This window comes from Tursiops truncatus, chromosome 21 (assembly GCF_011762595.2).
Source record: "Tursiops truncatus isolate mTurTru1 chromosome 21, mTurTru1.mat.Y, whole genome shotgun sequence".
NCBI lineage: Eukaryota > Metazoa > Chordata > Mammalia > Artiodactyla > Delphinidae > Tursiops > Tursiops truncatus.
In genome coordinates this window covers 29,644,191-29,657,270 of record NC_047054.1, presented here as the reverse complement: position 1 = coordinate 29,657,270, position 13,080 = coordinate 29,644,191, and positions in this window count along the sequence as shown.

The following is a 13,080-nucleotide window of genomic DNA, read 5'->3' as shown; positions in this document are numbered from 1 at the left end:
CAGAGCTCTCAGAAAAAATAAAGTTGTGAATGTTATCTTGAAAAGTTGTGGTGAGTCACACTTAAAAAAAAAAACAACACACAAATCATAATCTTTGTGAATAAAAGAATGTTTTTCATTTACCGGCGAAGAGGGCTAGTTAAGTCTTCTTGTGAATTCTTTATTAAAGACTGAAGTAAGGAATTCTTTTGTTAAGTAAATATTCAGGCCCTTCCTTGCCAAAGAGCTTTTGAAATCCTTGCTGTAATTATGCTGATGTTTTCTGTGTTTATATGTTAAATGCCTAGAGCTTAATTGTTAATGGGCAAATAAGAGAAACCGCACAGTCCCTGCCAAAGGAGGCCGGATCGCTGGGGCCGGGAGGACAATGGCTCGGCAGGACTCCCCGGAGGGGCTGGAGGGCGGTTAGGACAGAGCGGTGGCCCCGGCTCTGCTCTCTGTGGATGCGGCTCACTTGGGCCAGGGAAGACATAGCCCTACAGGGAGAACAAAGGCAATGGTCAGGTCGTGGACCTGGGCCTGAACCCTAGACCGAGTTTCCTTTCTCCTCACCGCCCCCAGGTCAAGAATTCCCGCTGCCCCGAGAAACCAGCCGGAGAATTCTGATGCCGTCCGAATAACCAGAAACCAGGTGGAGAGCTTGGTCACAGGCTCTTATCCCAGGGCAGGTGTCCTGGGCTGGAGACCCACACCCCGCACTCACCAGCCACGCTCGCTCTTTCGTCCCTTTCCGGGATCCTCATCAGCATGATGGGGATGAGGGTACCCTTTCATAAGGGTTTTATGAAAATTAAATCAATGAATATTGTAGAAACATGCTTAGAACCATGTCTGGCACAAAGTAAGTGCTATTTAAGTTAAAGATTTAACTGAGAGTTCAGAAAATATTGTGTTACGTTTCCAGGTATTGAATTCATCTGGAACAGAGGTGCAAGTGACACCCTATGCATGGACCTTGGGGCTCGTTGCGGTGTTACAGGGAATCGCCATACATATGTGGTTGGTCCTCCCACACATCAATGCATGTTTAATTACAGTGTAGTCTTTCTCGTCTCTGCCAACATCCTCTGGAAGATTACACGCAGAAGATGGGAATTAGTGAGGAAACTTCCGTGTACCCCGACTGAAAGTCAAACAGGGCCTGTTCTGATCAACCCTGTCTTCTCTTTCTCTTAAACTCCTCCCCTTTAGGGGTTGGGGTCCTGGCAGAAGCGGACTGGGACCTGCGGAGCCTGCTAGGGTATCTCAAAGATAATCTGAGCTATTCCATGCAAAATAACCTTAAATCCAAAGTTAGAAGATCCGTTGGAAGGAAGGAGTTAACTGGAAATCTCTCTAAGAATGTTTGCTGAGAAGCCTTCCAGTAGTGTTGGAGTGGGGAGGAGAGCAGAGGAAACTCAGAGGGTGCAGGCTTGGTGCAGAGACTCAGTCGGCCAAGGCAAGGTAGTACCCTCTGAGATCCAGACCTTCAGATGGGTTGAATGTGGTCAGAGATAAGGTTCTTACACAAGTAGCAGGGGTGGGGGGAAAAGCTCTCAAGGCTTATTAGGCTCTTAAAATTTCAGAGATGAAAAGGGGCATTTCAGCCCTCAGCTATCAGCAGCTAGCCAAGAGCTGAGTTTCCATGTTTCTGGGCACGAAAAGCTCCTTGGTTCTTAGCATCACTGGACCAGCGCCTACTTGGGCGTGAACTCCTTCAAGCACAGCCCCCGCCCGTCTGTCCTCTCTCCTGGAGAGAGGAATTCATCAAAGCACTGTCACATAATCTCCTTGGCTCTGCACAACCACATCTTTGGGATAGACAGAGAGTTGCTATTAAGGCATTTGACAGCCGAGGAAGCAGATGCTCATGGTGGCTAATGACATGCCCAGGACCACGTGGCTGCTTCACCAGACTTGGGTACACCCCCTCTCGGTTTCTGAGAGATTCCCAAGGGAAGGAGGAAAAGCCAGGGTTCTACTCCTTGTGCAGGCAATAGGACCTGTTCCCCATCTTCTGATTAGAATCATGGCCAGTGGCCACATCAGGTGAAGGCCAGTCAGCAAAGACCGCACACAGACCTCGGTGCTCACGAGCCCCTCCTGCCTCGGCACCTTCAGAAGCAGCTGGTCCTGATCGATGCCCAGAGGTGGGCTCTCCAGAAGCCCCTCCACTTCCTTCTGCCTGGGATACTGGGAAGAGGGGGGTTTTCAGAGATGCTGGAGACCACACTCCACAGGTGCCCACACTTCCATCATGTGACAGCTCAATTCCCCTCACTCTGTGAAGGGGGCACAGATATTGGAGAGCCTCCTGCCAAGACCCTGGGAGGAAGCCAGGAAGAGATGCCTGGCCAGGGAAGGGGTGAGCCCCGTGGGGAAAGGACTGCTCACAGCTGAGGAGGTTATTCAAAGAGACTTGGACTTGGAAAGGGCTCTGGAGATGGTGGGGTCCAGTCCCGGAAACTGGCTGAGGAGCATTGGAGCAAGAGACCGAAACCAGCCAAGTAGAGGAGGACGGGAAGGAGAGGGTTGAACAGTGATCAGAAAGACAAAGAACAGGCGGTTTGGAAGAGCCAAGAGCGTAATCGTAAATCGCTTGCAGACGCCGGTGCAATACACAACCGAGGCTCCCGCGGGGGTGCCCGCTCGGGCACGTCTACTCAGCACAGTGGGTGTGATCCTGTGCGTGTGAGCAAAACCCCCAGTGAGTCATCCAGTGCGTGTAATGGTCCTGTCGGTTTGTGAATCATGGAGTGTGTGTCAGAGCTGGGGTGTGTGTGTGTGTGTGTGTGTGTGTGTGTGTGTGTGTGTTTCAGTGCACAAGGCAGTGATGCCCAGAGTGATGCCGGGAGGAGGATGAAAGCCAGCCCTCCCGGGGTGAACTGTGTTTAAAGGGCACCATGCTTCATTCACACCCTGCATCACGCTCCACATTTCTGAACCTGGTCCAGAGAAAGCCATCTGTCCTCCCTTCCTGATGAAACCCCCCCTATGGAGCAGCAGTGCGAAATTCTTCAGGATTGTGGGGTTGTTTTCAGAGTCAGAGATGGCCAGGATCTTAGAATCCCAAATTTCAACCCCTGCGTTTTAAAGACAGAGGAACAGCGGCAAGGAAAGCCAGCCCCACGGTCCCAGAGTCACAGGGAGAGCTCATAGCAAAGCCAGATGCAGACCCAGGTATCCTGGCCACCCCCATCCTGCTGTCCTTGTTCCACCTGCAGGTCCTTTTCCCTTTTTGCTCAAGGATGTGATGAGATCACTCCTTTTTACTAAAATGCACCGGACCCACCCATGAAGTGAAACACTGTTGTTGCATGTTAGAGGCTGGAGTCCATGAATAACGTCATAGGCAAAGCTGGGGCGTCTCCGGCCAGGTGGCTTAGACGGAGCGTCATTTCACCTCTTCTCCCAGAGCCTCACTCTCACCCCATCCAGGTCAGGAGGAGCCAGAGGGAGACCGCTCTTCGGCCTGTGTCCATAACTGGCGGGGCCCCTTGGCAGACGATACCGTGATTCAGAAGTTGCTTATGAGCCATCTATGAATGTCTCACTCAGGACGCCTAGCTCTTTCTCCTTTCACCTTCCTAGGGGCTGTTTCACTGCTCAATTGCTCCAGAAAAAATGAAAAAATAAATACAGCAGAGGACTTACTTTAGCAGTTCTGAGGAAGAGTTTACTAGGTAAAGAGCCTGAACCTATTAACTATTAAGATGGGGTTTAGGATAATCTGTGAGTTTCAATTATCCATTCCATTCATTCTTCTCCGATGGCTCAGAGTTGACCCGAACTTCAAAGGCAGCACTTCAGCCCCTGGATTTATTGTTCTTATTTCATATTAATTAAGTACTTACTATACACCCAGCATGGCTGAGACCGTTCAGTGGACACAGACTCTGCCCTGCATCCCTGGAGAGCAGAGACTGATTATCTCATCTATCTGGACTTCAAAGCCCTTTACCTCCAATAGCATCTTGTCACTGAATGTGGAGGTGGCTGGGATGCCGAGGGTGCAACAGGACAGAGTGAATAAAAGGAGCAGAGAAATCACGGCTCCGGGTCAGGTGTGGAGCGATCTTACGTCTGAGCCCAGGTTCTGCAGTCACAGGAAGGTGTGCCCTGCAGTCAACAGGGCTCTGCTAAATGTACACATTGGGGAAGGGAGTTAGGAAGCCTTCTTGTGTGCTGGACCAAGTAAACATTGATATAGTTAAGTGTCCTTCATACACGACACACGGGCCAAAGGAGAATAACCAAATGTTTCCTTGAATATAAATAAGTGTATTTACAAAGGTATTTATTTCAGCAGTGTATGTAATAGCAAAAAGCTGTAAACAACCTCCAAAAATCCATTAATAGGAGATTAGTAAAATAAATGATGGTACATCCATTCAATGAAAAACAATGCAGCTGTGAAGAAGAATGAGTTATATCTACATACATTAACTTGAAAAGAGATCTATGATTATTAAGTTTTGAGAAAGCAAGTTATAGAAGATGATGTTATCTGTATTAAAAAATTTTAAAGGGGAGCCTATAAATAGATACATATGTTTATATATATCTGTACATGTTTTAAAATGTGGGGGAAATGTGGAACCTAAGTATATGGAAAAATGTGGAAGGATACACATGAATCTGGTTACATTGTTTACTTCAGAGGGTAGAGTTGGAATGGATAAGAAAATCTATTTTTCTATACTCTGTACTGTTTGACTTTAAGTATGAATTATTTTTATAACTTCAATAAAGAACAAAATGCATTGTGAAAATAAAGAGAATAAAAATAGGTTTGTCGATGCTTCCCAGACACCCTCAACACTGGAGCTTGCCCCCATGTGAAATGCCTCGCCTGTTATGACATTTGGAGAGCTGGCAGCCATCGCTTGAGAAAACATGGCACATTTGGCCTCTGCGGCAGCGTCATGGAACAAACAGAGACTTCGGCTGTCAGCTCCAAAGAAAAATACTGATTTGCGTAAACTTACGTGACCTAAACTTATTCAGTGACTTTGAGATCTCTCACTCTGATCAGATAAAATTAATTAAGAGGAGCACAAGTTTCTGGCAACTGTACTCCACCTCCTCCATTATTGATCCAGGACATTGGAAATCGGAATCCATCACAGATTCTTCAATCCCAGCATGAGTCGGGAGGAGGGAAAGGGCAGGGAAGGAGGGTTTGCTGTATGTGCCGGGCCCTGGGATGGGCACCGTGCCTACACCATCCCACTGGATCCTCGTGCTGATCCAGCAAGGTAGGAGGAAAGGATGTGAACGTACACACACACACACACACACACACACACACACACACACACACACACACTGGAGCATGCACTAGAAACTACAGAACAAGACAGAAAGGGAGAGCCCAAGACCCAGGGAAGAAACACACCCATGGCCTGAGAGTGGGTACCAGGCAGGCTACTCATCAGGCCAGGAGAGTAGTGATTCTGGGGTCCCTCGGACACCTTGGCCAGGAGCCTGGCTATTTTGACACCGCCTGGGTCTACTTTATTCCCACCGAGTCTGGGGACTGGGGCCAAAGCACGAGAGGAAGCTGTTGCAGCCAGGACTGAAATCTAACTCAAACCAGCTTTGGCAAAACATTGTTATTTGGCTCTTGGAACTAAAAATGTCCATGAGTAGATGGCTCACTGGAATTAGGACTCAATGAATGTCAGTCAGGGTTCATCCTGTTTCTGTATTTCTCAGCTCTGGTTTCCTCCGTGCTGTCTTCGTTTTTCAGGCAAGCTCTTCTGATGTGGCAGCAAAGATGGTCCCAGAAATTCCATGTTACTTGGTTCCTTGCAACTACCCATTCCCATGAAAAGCAAGCATTTTTTTCCCCGATAGTTTCAGCATGAGTGCCAGGGATGGCTCTCAGGGGACCAGCTGGGGTCATGTGCCCATTTCTCAATTAATTACCATGGCGACCTGATTGGGTTTTCCCAGCCTTTTCCAGATCACATGGATTAGGGACGAGGGAGTGGTCTCCCTCTCCAAAATTGGAGGGATAGTACCAAAGCAAGAAGGGAAGGATGCTGGGCAAGCTGACCACAGATGTTCATCACAACGTCACAGAGACACCTACAAGGAGATTGTAAACTGAGAAACTGGTAGGTGTTGGTTATTTATACCTGTCACCTCTTGGCAACCATAAGACCCTTGGAAATTGTTCAACACAGTGATATAAGCTCTGAAGACACTACCGACCCTGGTCTCCCATTGCTTGCCCTCTACTCTTGGAGACCCAGTCCCTGGCCCTCCCTACTTTGAATCTGGGAGGATGAGGGTGGACGCAGAGGCATGGGCTGCAAGGGGCACGTGTGTCGTGGCATTGGGGGGGAGGGGCAGGCAGGAAGCATGAGCAAGTGGGGGGGCACATGCGTGTTCTCACTGGGGGCTGCCGCGTGCTGGGGTTCAGGAAAGCTCTCTGCTGGGCACGGCCAGGGTTGGGCTGCCTTGCACACTTGTTCAAGCTGTGCCACAAAATACTAAATACAACAAAATTTTACTTGAGGAAGGAGCCTCCTCATCTGCACAGAGATGCCGTAAGGGCAAGAGGAGCCCTGCTAGTAAGTGACAGAGAGAGAAACCCAGACCCCACTCCATCATCAGCTGTGTGACTTTGAGGATAAAAATATGATCATGGACGTTACAGCGCTTTTTGAAAAGTCATAAACACAAGGTATTCTAAATCACTCTCCAGTTCTCCAGCCGGCGGAGTGCTAGAGGTTACCTAATTTGTTCCCAGGCTCTAGTCATATGAGAGCACAGACTGTGGGAGAGATTGATGACTGCGGTTCCCTTGAAAACATCACACCCACGGCAATCTCTCGTTTTTCCATTTCTATTACATATAGGACTGTATCAGGTATTTATGCCCACAATTTTTTTCTTTGTTTTTTTTGGCCACACCACTCAGCTTGCAGGATCTTAGCTCCCCAACCAAGGACTGAACCCCAGGCCCTCGGCAGTGAAAGCACAGAGTCCTAACCACTGGACCGTCAGGGAATTCTGTATCAGATATTTAGAAGTTAGTGTGCTTTACAACGTTAATAACCTTTCTTCGAGTGGATGCAGTCTATGTGTTGTTGGAGGGGGAGGCTGTCTATGTAGGGGCAGGGAATGTATGTGTCCATCCTCAGTCGGATTCTAAACTCCTAGAGAATGACATTGTCCTTCGTTGTATGTCCCATGTCAATTATTTTTTTCCCTTGGTCACTGTGTTGAGTTAAACAAATGAAAACACTTCTGATAGAGATGAAATTAAATAACTTATAAATGATGCCTAGACAGTACTTGGTCTATGAAAGATGCTTTCATATATATATGAAAGATATATATTTCTTTCCCCTCACTCCTCTTCTGTTGCAGAAAGAATAAGAACATTCATTTAACCATATTAATTTGAGGCCACTTGTTAATTGCCAGGCACTGTGCTGGGCACTGGAGACACAATGATACATGAGAAATAATCTCTCAAGTTCTGTGGTCCATCTGGCCAGAAGAAAACCCTTGATTGTAATCTTTCACATGTTATATGGGCTTGTAAACAAGGCGCTCTTGGATGGAGGACAGTGGAAGGATAGTTTGATGGTTTTAATGATTTTCTGGGGTTGGAAGGGCAGTAGGAGATGCCAGCTTGGAAGGTGATGTTTGAATAGGGTCTTGAAGGATGAACAGGAGTTCACGAGGTCAAAAAGCAGCAAGAGTGTTACAAGCAGAGGAAACAGAACAATAATAAAAGTTAGCTTGAAAATAACTTCCTTCTTGAACAGAACTATGATCTGTTGCAACTGCCAGGGAAAGGACCCCAAATCAAAAGCTGTTGATTGGAAGAAAGAAAAGGGCTTCAGAGCTGGGCTCCATCAATCATCTCAAACTTAGGGCTCTTCAGGGCCTGGCACCTGCCTTTACATACTTTCAGTTTAAAGATGTTTGGAGCTTTTTAAATTATGCATGTTATTATTTTCCATTATCTAGAAAGGAACTGTTTTGAAAGCTGAAGACCGAAAGTTGAAACCCCCAGGAATTTATTTTAAACTTGGGAATTTCCCAGAGGTCTGGAATTTGGTGTCTGGGTTCCAGATTTGGGCCTAATTGTTGGGTTCCCTTCTCAGACTCTGCCGCTGTGTGTGTCTACTGCCTCCCCCGCCCCCATCTGTACCATCTGTTCAGCAGGGCACAGCTTTCCAAAGCCCTGGGTCAGCCCTCTCCTGGTAACTCTACCTGGGGAGAAAAGTAGCTCTGATGCCCCACCAGATCAAAGATAAAGCCCAAAGTGTTTACAGTATCAGCTATCGCTCCCTGGAGAGAAGGACTGTATCTTTCTCTGTGGCTGCAGAACCCAACTGTAGCTTTTCTGAATGACTGGCCCTGTTGGCACCTCCAGGCCCAGGATCCCAGCTGCTGCCCTAGCCCAGCCCAGGGAGGGAGGGAGGCAGGCCGCTGACAGGACGCCCCTCATGAGAACAAAGCTATCAGCCCCATCTTCGCAGGGTACCAGCCTCACCCTCACACCTGCCAGGCGGGGCCTCCTCTTTCTTGGTAAACGTCTTTGTCCCTTAGTTCAGTGATGGGCACATGGGGGACTCAGTGAGGGCGTGTGGTTTATTAGCAGCTGGTTTTGCGACAAGACCTTAAGATCTGGAATCAGGAGACCTGGGTTGATACTCTGCTTCCACCTGTGACCAATTGCCTGTCTGAGCCTTGGTTTCCTCATCTTTAAAACAGTGATGATAATTATGCCTCTCAAAGCTGTTCACTCATTTACAAGTGCAACATGGAGTAGAAGAAGCAGAGTGGGGTGGAGGCCAGGGCTCTGTTCCTGCATCGGTACAGTGCCGGGTTCACGTACAGTGTGTTATTCCCTAGTTAGGTGACCCTCAGTGTTCCTCATCTGTGAAATGGGATCATAATCGCTCCTCTTTCACGGGGTCTTTAGGAGGATTAAATGAGACATACTCACGACGAGCTGAGGACAGCGTGCGCACATAATAAAGTTTATCCAGGATCTACTCTGTTCTCAGTGCTGCGGAAGGGGCTGGGGCTCCAGAGGTCAGAGGCACAGAGCTCACAGTGGGGTAACTGTGAAGAGACTCAAATATCAACAAAATAACTGATGCAAATGCAAATCAGGTCTTAGCCCTCCTCACGCACCTCACTTCAAAAATCTCACCCAGTGTCTGTGTGTGTGTGTGTGTGTGTGTGTGTGTGTGTGTATGTGTATGTATGTGTCCTCACCACATGGCATGGCCCCTGCCTACCTCTCCAGTGTGTGCGTGTGTGTGTGTGTGTGTGTGTGTGTGTGTGTCCTCACCACATGGCATGGCCCCTGCCTACCTCTCCAGTGTGTGCATGTGTGTGTGTGTGTATGTGTGTGTGTGTGTGTGTGTGTCCTCACCGCATGGCATGGCCCCTGCCTACCTCTCCAGTGTGTGCGTGTGTGTGTGTGTGTGTGTGTGTGTGCGTCCTCACCGCATGGCATGGCCCCTGCCTACCTCTCCAGTGTGTGAGTGTGTGCGTGTGTGTGTGTGTGTGTGTGTGTGTGTCCTCACCACATGGCATGGCCCCTGCCTACCTCTCCAGTGTGTGCGTGTGTGTGTGTGTGTGTGTGTGTGTGTGTGTGTGTGTGTGTGTGTGTGTGTGTGCGTCCTCACCGCATGGCATGGCCCCTGCCTACCTCTCCAGTGTGTGCATGTGTGCGTGTGTGTGTGTGTGTGTGTGTGCGTCCTCACCGCATGGCATGGCCCCTGCCTACCTCTCCAGTGTGTGCGTGTGTGCGTGTGTGTGTGTGTGTGTGTGTGCGTCCTCACCGCATGGCATGGCCCGTGCCTACATCTACAGCACCTTGTTCTTTGTCCCCCAGCCACACTGGACTCATTTCTAGACCTTGAACCCACCAAGCTCTTTCCTGCCTCAAGGCCTCCGCTGGGGTCCCTTCTGCCTTGAACAGTGGTTCCAGCACTGGAAGGGTCTCAGCATCTTCCACGAACCTGTTGGAAATGAAAATTCCCCAGCCCTGCCCCAGCACTCCTGAATCAGAAATCCCCCCCCCACCCGCCGACCCCGGGCAGGCTCAGCGCCCTGTGCATTCCAATGCCTTAACATCTAAGAACATCTGGCCCTTACCCCCTCCCCTCTGCTCTTCATTTGGCCCCTTCCTCAGGGACGGATTGCCCCTTATCCTCTCAGAAGAGCCCCTGCGGCCAGAAGACGTCTGTGAGGTGTCCTGTGCTTTCCTTGTTGACCTGTCATTTAGTCTGGAAGAAATGAGGTCTCTTTAAGAAGCCAGTTTGGAGCCCACAGGATCAGCTCTGGATGGATGACGTCAGCGAAGCCACGGGCAGCACAGGGACGACACACGCGGACCTCCTGTTCACACGGCCTGGTTCACAGAGAGAAAACGGGAGGCGCAGGGGCCTGCAGCAGGTGAACAGGCTTAAGTGGAGAGAAACTAAGTCACTTGGGGATATTTAGCACCTAATGGAAAAGCAGAAATGTTGAGGACGTAATTAACACCTATATTCTAATCTCACCAGTAGCTAAGTAGGACTTAGCCCTAAGCTTGAAAAATAACAAAATAGCCCCAGGAAGACAAAAGCAAATCTAGAAAGATGTTGCTAAAAGTTAAGTTAGTGATACCTAGGAAGCTGGTTTCCTTGTCCTTTGAACATATCGGCTCACTGTAGTTTAGCAAAAACTCAAAGTTCCCCCAAGTTAGAGTTGTTGCTTAAATATTTGTCACTGCAGGAGTGAGTATACTCCTGCCATCGCTTGGGTCTGCATTACTCGGGCAGTCCTGCTACCCACACACTCACCTGACGAATAGCAGCTTCCTCACAGTCAAAACAGAGACCCTGCGGCTTCCCTGGTGGCGCAGTGGTTGAGAGTCCGCCTGCCGATGCAGGGGACGCGGGTTCGTGCCCCGGTCCGGGAAGATCCCACATGCCGCGGAGCGGCTGGGTCCGTGAGCCATGGCCGCTGAGCCTGCGCGTCCGGAGCCTGTGCTCCGCAACGGGAGAGGCCACAACAGTGAGACGCCCGCGTACCGCAGAAAACAAACAAACAGAGACCCTGGAAACGACCAAAAGGTGCCATTTTCGCACCGAAAGGCAACAAGGTCCTGGACAGGGAACAGCACGGACCTGCGGGCATGGAGGACGGCCCGGCGGCTGACGTGCACAGCAGGCCTCCTCATTCCGTGTGCTTCTGCAGAAATAATGCAATTGTGAGGGGCTAGGGAAGCCACAAATAGAATAAAGAAAGGAAGGGAAAAATCGATAGCTGTGGAGAGGAGGAAGGGAGGCGGACGTGCTGCCTGTGCCTTGCTGTCAAGAACAGCAAAGAGGCAGCAGTGCTGGCCGGCGTCCCTCCCCCACAATTCAGGCCTGGGCATGGACCGGGCTCCCAGGTCACTTCCTCGGCAACCTCCACCCAGCCTCTCCCCGGCAGACACTAGTGTCCATCTCCTGCAGGTGGGAATGGAGAGGCAGAAAGACTACATAAGTTGCTCCAATTCCCAACATAAATAAAAGCACTGAGACTTGCACCCAGGGCCCCCCATCTATCAGCCCGAGCCTTCCTCAGCCACCACAGCTGCCTGGTCCATGAGAGCACAGCTGTCTGGTCCAGGAGGGCACTCACGCAATAGGAGCCCAAGCGAGTTTGGCAGGAGAGAGGACTTTACCTGTGTGTATGGAGTTGGCTTCCCAAGGCTGATTCACCTGGGAAACAGCCTCTGGGGAAACTTGATCCCTACCCCCCGCCCCAGCGCAACACAAACTGATGTGTATCTCTCTGAAAGCAGGCAGAGTGAGACCAGCAAGTGGCCTTCACAGGACCTCAGAAGACGCACACCTTGCTCCTTGGGATTTGCTCGTTCTTCCCCCTTCCTGGAGGGCCTGCAAAAAAAGAAAAGAAAAAAAAAAGGTCATGAAGAACCTAGGGGTAAGACAGGAATAAAGACACAGACCTACTAGAGAATGGACTTGAGGATATGGGGAGGGGGAAGGGTAAGCTGTGACAAAGCGAGAGAGAGGCATGGACATATATACACTACCAAACGTCAGGTAGATAGCTAGTGGGAAGCAGCTGCATAGCACAGTGATATCAGCTCGGTGTTTTGTGACCACCTAGAAGGGTGGGATAGGGAGGGTGGGAGGAAGGGAGATGCAAGAGGGAAGAGATTTGGGAACATATGTATATGTATAACTGATTCGATTTGTTATAAAGCAGAAACTAACACACCATTGTAAAGCAATTATACTCCAATAAAGATGTAAAAAAAAAAGAGAGGGGGACTCAGAGAAGCAGGACACAGCAGGTGTGGGGCTCCCGGGGAGCAGGGGGGAAGCGGGGTCTCCCCTTCGTTGATCCACACCCCGAGCCTCTGGGACCCAGCATCCGCCCTCTCCCTCCTCTCGTTCTGCAGTGTTTTAGTTGGAAAGTAAGACCCAACTCGCTAAATCAAAGTGGTTTCCCCAGCAACACTGGGAGAAGCCGGTTTACTTACAACAGGTAAATAATGCATGAGCTCAGGCTGAGAAATACGGCAACCAAGTTCATGTTACTAACGGGTTCACTGAACCTGGAGGCTCGGCTCCTGAGCCCAAGTCCCAGGGGATAAGGTTGCAATTTCCCGCCTGCCCCTCCTCTCCTAAGGAGTCCTTTCTGTATTCAGGTTGTGTGTGTGTGTGTGTGTGTGTGTGTGTGTGTGTGTGTGGTTTTCTTTTTTCTCCTTTTTTTTCCTGGCTATTTCCTACTCTCTAAATCAAACTGCCTCTGCCTTCAAGAGCAGGGGACTAGGCACCCGTCCTCCGTGTGGCTTCTCCCATCTTTAAAGACAGGGTGCTGAGAAAGGTTCTCTTTTGCAACATCGGGCAAGGCAGCACAGACCAGCAGCAGGCTCCCTGGTCTGCCAGGAGACGGGTTCGTTTCCAAATCCAGTCGGTGTACCTGACAGGTCTGTCAGGACCCCGCGCGCCCTGGTACAGATGCACTCTGCCAAAAAGAGATGCAAACCGAACCAAATTGTGAAAGAACTTTTTTTTTTTTTTTTTTTTTTTTTTGCGGTATGCAGGCCTCTCACTG